Source organism: Tetranychus urticae, unplaced genomic scaffold (genome assembly GCF_039701765.1).
Source record: "Tetranychus urticae isolate SD_2017Ah unplaced genomic scaffold, NJAU_TeUrti_SD_1.0 Scaffold_4, whole genome shotgun sequence".
Taxonomy (NCBI): domain Eukaryota; kingdom Metazoa; phylum Arthropoda; class Arachnida; order Trombidiformes; family Tetranychidae; genus Tetranychus; species Tetranychus urticae.
The window spans coordinates 755,001-760,000 of record NW_028315836.1 but is presented as its reverse complement, the minus strand read 5'-3'; the positions used below and the strand labels follow the sequence as shown (position 1 = coordinate 760,000).

The 5,000-nt window shown below is 41.4% G+C and overlaps 2 non-coding genes and 1 pseudogene across 2 annotated transcripts; all 3 read right to left on the bottom strand.

Annotated features, from left to right (window-relative positions):
• The window catches only part of LOC149093032 (large subunit ribosomal RNA), a 2,889-nt pseudogene extending 2,430 nt beyond the window's left edge, over nt 1-459 (bottom strand).
• Nucleotides 460-958: 499 nt separating this feature from the next.
• LOC149093031 (5.8S ribosomal RNA) lies at nt 959-1,113 on the bottom strand. The gene has a single exon (XR_016200492.1). It is a non-coding gene; the product is annotated as a 5.8S ribosomal RNA (ribosomal RNA).
• A 487-nt stretch (nt 1,114-1,600) lies between these two features.
• Nucleotides 1,601-3,770, bottom strand: LOC149093030 (small subunit ribosomal RNA). Its single transcript, XR_016200383.1, has one exon. It is a non-coding gene; the product is annotated as a small subunit ribosomal RNA (ribosomal RNA).
• Nucleotides 3,771-5,000: the final 1,230 nt, after the last annotated feature.

The following is a 5,000-nucleotide window of genomic DNA, read 5'->3' as shown; positions in this document are numbered from 1 at the left end:
TGAGTTCTCCTCTCAGCTACACTTCGTGGTTCTATCCGTTTCTCTACAAGCGGTTTCACGTCCTTTTGAACTCTCTCTTCAAAGTACTTTGCAACTTTCCCTCACGGTACTTGTTTGCTATCGATATTACCATCGTATTTAGTCTTAGGAGGAGTTTACCTCCTAATTTGGATTGCACTCTCAAGCAATCTGACTCTATCCGCGACTAAAGCCAGTAATCGATATTCCATTAACCAAGATCTGCCACCGGCCTAGAACCGTCTCTGGGAAGAGGGCCCTTGTCAGAGGGACTTGCAGATTTAGTTGAAATAATCGTGACTCTAACCATTACGCAGCACCGCTTTCCACCTTTCAATGGAAAACCTTTGCGCCGGACTCATCCCTTTTCACTCGCCGTTACTCAGGGAATCTCATTTGATTTCTTTTCCTCCGCTGAATTATATGCTTAAATTCGGCGGGTAACCTCACCTGATCTGAGATCAAAAATATTGATTAAGTTGATTAATGTTTATTTGTGTTGTTTGCAAGCAAGCAACGTAAATCTACTTTAATGTTTGCACAAATTTTGCCTTTGCATTACTTCTTAGGTCTGCTTTAACAGAATGAAATAGCTACTATTTGTACGATTTATACAAGTGCAAGAAGATTCATCAGTTAACAGGTTAGTTGATCACCGTAGTTATCTGCAATACGACTTTAGCGTCGTCAGATAGGCGACTAACCTTAGAATCTCATGCTAGTATCTATTCATATATACTGCTTGCAGAGATGAAATATGCATTGTACACAAAATTTATCATGTGAAACAAGTAGATTTGAGATTCTCCTTACTAAATTGCAACGAATTGCAATTAAGAAAAGGAATAAAACATCAAGATTCATGCATATAAATATACAATCCTCTCAAAACAATGCATATATGGTAGTATGCAAGTGTTTTGTTGATTATTTTACATCTCAACTCTCAGACAGATGTGACCTCGGAAAAGACCCGAAAGCCGCAATGTGCGTTGGAAGCTCAAGTGCTCGGCGTGTCCTGCAATTCGCACCGATTATCGTAGCTAGCTACGTTCTTCATCGATTGGTAATTCGAGTGATCCACCGCTTGAAGATGTATCTTTGCCACCGTGGGACTTTTAATAAGTATCCTAAATCTGCATTGAGAGGGTTTGAAAACAATTGTATGCAGTTTATAAAAACCATAGTTGTCTTTACTTAGTTAGGCGAAGAAGTGTAAAACTTCCTTCTTTAAACCTTGCCGTCAGCATAAGCTGAAGACTTGATCAGGTACCAAGTATGTAGCAAGACAGGCTTTTCATTATAAACTACAATTGTTTTGCAAAAGAAATTATGGCTATCGTTAGATAACCCTCACTCTTTGTTGCATTGGATAATGAAAGATGGATGTATGAATGAACGAATGTAATGCAAATTAGAATCATGTTGCAATGGCTAAATGTTTGCAATAAACATTCACAATTGCGACTCTAATGCAAATACAATTCAATTGCATTCACCATATTAGCATCTACAATATCACTATGCAGAGTGTTTGATTGTTTGAAGGTTGTATTTCTCTTATAATAAGAGGGTAATACGTTAATGATCCTTCCGCAGGTTCACCTACGGAAACCTTGTTACGACTTTTACTTCCTCTAAATGATCAAGTTTGAACATCTTTCCAGCACAATCCGACCACTAGTTTCCCAATGGTCTGGATTGACCAGTCCGAAGTCCTCACTAAATCATTCAATCGGTAGTAGCGACGGGCGGTGTGTACAAAGGGCAGGGACGTAATCAACGCAAGCTAATGACTCACGCTTACTGGGAATTCCTCGTTCATGGGCAATAATTACAATGCCCAATCCCCATCACGAAATGGGTTCAAGCGGTTACCCACTCCTTTCGGAGCAGGAAACAGTATGCACGATGACCACTTCAGTGTAGCACGCGTGCGGCCCCGGACATCTAAGGGCATCACAGACCTGTTATTGCTCTGTTTCGTGCGGCTGCGAGCGCCGCTTGTCCCTCTAAGAAGTCCTTACAGTGCTACAGCATCCTTACCCTAGCCAATTCTGTAGGCTAATAGCAGCAGAGCCCTCAACAGCCGAAACCATCAAGAGATACTACCACCCACAGGTTGACTAAGGGGGAGTACTGCAGTGTAAACTGCAAGTCTATTTAGTAGGCTAGAGTCTCGTTCGTTATCGGAATTAACCAGACAAATCACTCCACCAACTAAGAACGGCCATGCACCACCACCCACTGAATCAAGAAAGAGCTCTCAATCTGTCAATCCTCTCAGTGTCCGGGCCGGGTGAGTTTTCCCGTGTTGAGTCAAATTAAGCCGCAAGCTCCACTCCTGGTGGTGCCCTTCCGTCAATTCCTTTAAGTTTCAGCTTTGCAACCATACTTCCCCCGGAACCCAAAAACTTTGGTTTCCCGGAAGCTTCCATTCGAGTCATGAAATTAGTTACTCAGAATGATCGCTGGTTGGCATCGTTTATGGTTAGAACTAGGGCGGTATCTGATCGCCTTCGAACCTCTAACTTTCGTTCTTGATTAATGAAAACATTCTTGGCAAATGCTTTCGCTGTAGTTTGTCTTGCGACGGTCCAAGAATTTCACCTCTAGCGCCGCAATACAAATGCCCCCGTCTGTCCCTCTTAATCATTACCTTGGATTCTTAAGACCAACAAAATAGAACCAAGGTCCTATTCCATTATTCCATGCAAGATCATTCAAGTTAAGGTAGTGGTACGCATCATATAGATGGTTGACCATACCGTTTTTAGGCACCTCTTTCGAGGTTTTGGACGCCTGCTTTGAGCACTCTGATTTTTTCAAGGTAAAAGTCTCGATCGCTTGAATCAACACTCGGTAAAGAGCATTGATAGCAAATATCGAGCAATTTTCTGTCTAAACACTATGAATGTAACCACCAGGAAAGAGGAATGAAGGTTCAAGCAAGCATCCGTAGACACAAGCAAGAAACCTAACATCACCATCTAACCCTTTAATCAGTGGACCCCATAGGTTCGACTGAAATCCAACTACGAGCTTTTTAACCGCAGCAACTTTAATATACGCTATTGGAGCTGGAATTACCGCGGCTGCTGGCACCAGACTTGCCCTCCAATAGATCCTCGTTAAAGGATTTAAATTGTACTCATTCCAATTACGGGGCCTCAATAGAGTCCCGTATTGTTATTTTTCGTCACTACATCCCCGTACTGGGATTGTGTAATTTGCGCGCCTGCTGCCTTCCTTAGATGTGGTAGCCGTTTCTCAGGCTCCCTCTCCGGAATCGAACCCTAATTCCCCGTTACCCGTTACAACCATGGTAGGCGCATAACCTACCATCGACAGTTGATAAGGCAGTTGCTTGAGGGATACATCGTCGGCTCAGAGGCCATACGATTTGCTCAGTTATTCAGAGTCATCACAAGAAATGCAACCGAAGTTGCTAAGATCCCCACTGCTAGTCCTTAGACAGCGACCGAAATCACTGAACAGGGTTCTAGGTGAATAAGAATCATTGGTCTTGTACTAATAAATGCGATCCTTCCGTCAGCAAGCTGAGGTTGGAACACTTGTTCATGTATTAGCTCTAGAATTACCACAGTTATCCATGTAAAAAAGAATATCCGAGGAACCGTAACTGATTTAATGAGCCATTCGCGGTTTCACTTTATAAACAGTATGTACTTAGACATGCATGGCTTAATCTTTGAGACAAGCATATGACTACTGGCAGGATCAACCAGGTAACTTGATGTTTTAGCAAAGTAAAATGCTAAACAAGTTGTTTTTGCAGCTATAAATACGATATCCTCAGCTAACAACCAGCAAGTGGATGTTAACTTTAACGAGGTATCGAGATTTATGTCGTGCATTAAGATGATTCTGCAGAAAACTCTTTAGAATCCATCTTCTTCCACTAAAATGTGCAAGCACATCTAGCAGGAGTAACCATTGCTGGGTACGTTTGCAAGTCAACTAAACAGCATAGTATTATAACCGCTTGATACCAATTTCTTGGATCAATCTGCGGTCTGCTTTGCACAAGCAGAGCTCAATACTAATACTGCTCACTCTGTTGAGTGACTAGTTTGAACATATATGCAAGATATGAAGTCTGATAGCATTAAAGCCCAACTCTCATAGATATTGTCAGTCGTACCAAGGAAGACCTTAGGTCTTGCAGGTACTCTACCTTTGTATAATAGTGTGTGGTGATAAGATGATTGACGATCCAAACCCATTCAGGCCCGTCTCTTCAACCACCAAACATCAACAGAATAACAGGAATAGATGCGTGAACAGCTACAGTCTGGACCATACCACTGCTTGATGCATTGACTTATCCATAACCGTAGACAATCACTTACCTCCCCATCAACTACTGATGGTTGCTTCTCTCAATTCAGCAACTACACTCACCACATATAACACAATAAATCTGGTTGTGATCTAAAACCTCTTTTTCTGAAAATTAGACTAAGTCCGTGTCTATTTTTGACACCCAATAACTTTTGAACCATAAGGTCAATCGCGATCATGTTTTTCGGGGTAATATCCCAGTAGTGCCGACTATCGCATGCGCTTATTAATGACCTAAATTACTAAACGCAAGTGGCCTAAAATCGCGCCAATTCGAACATTCTCATTGCTTTTATGGGCTCAACCATTAAAGGCGATTTCCTCTGGTACCAACAGCACGAACTCGATCAAAATTACGCAATCATTAGTTGACCTAATGCTGATAATGTCCAAAAGATTTGGTACCGTGAATCGACCTCGTTCTTCCGTTATAATGAGTCATCATCGAAAATCCAGAGTTATGCAAAAAATTTAACATGTAATTCAATGGAAAAAGTTAAAGTTCGGATTTTTCCAGGGGTATGCAAAAAAATTTAACATGTAATTCAATGGAAAAAGTTAAAGTTCGGATTTTTCCAGGGGTATGCAAAAAAATTTAACATGTAATTCAATGGAAA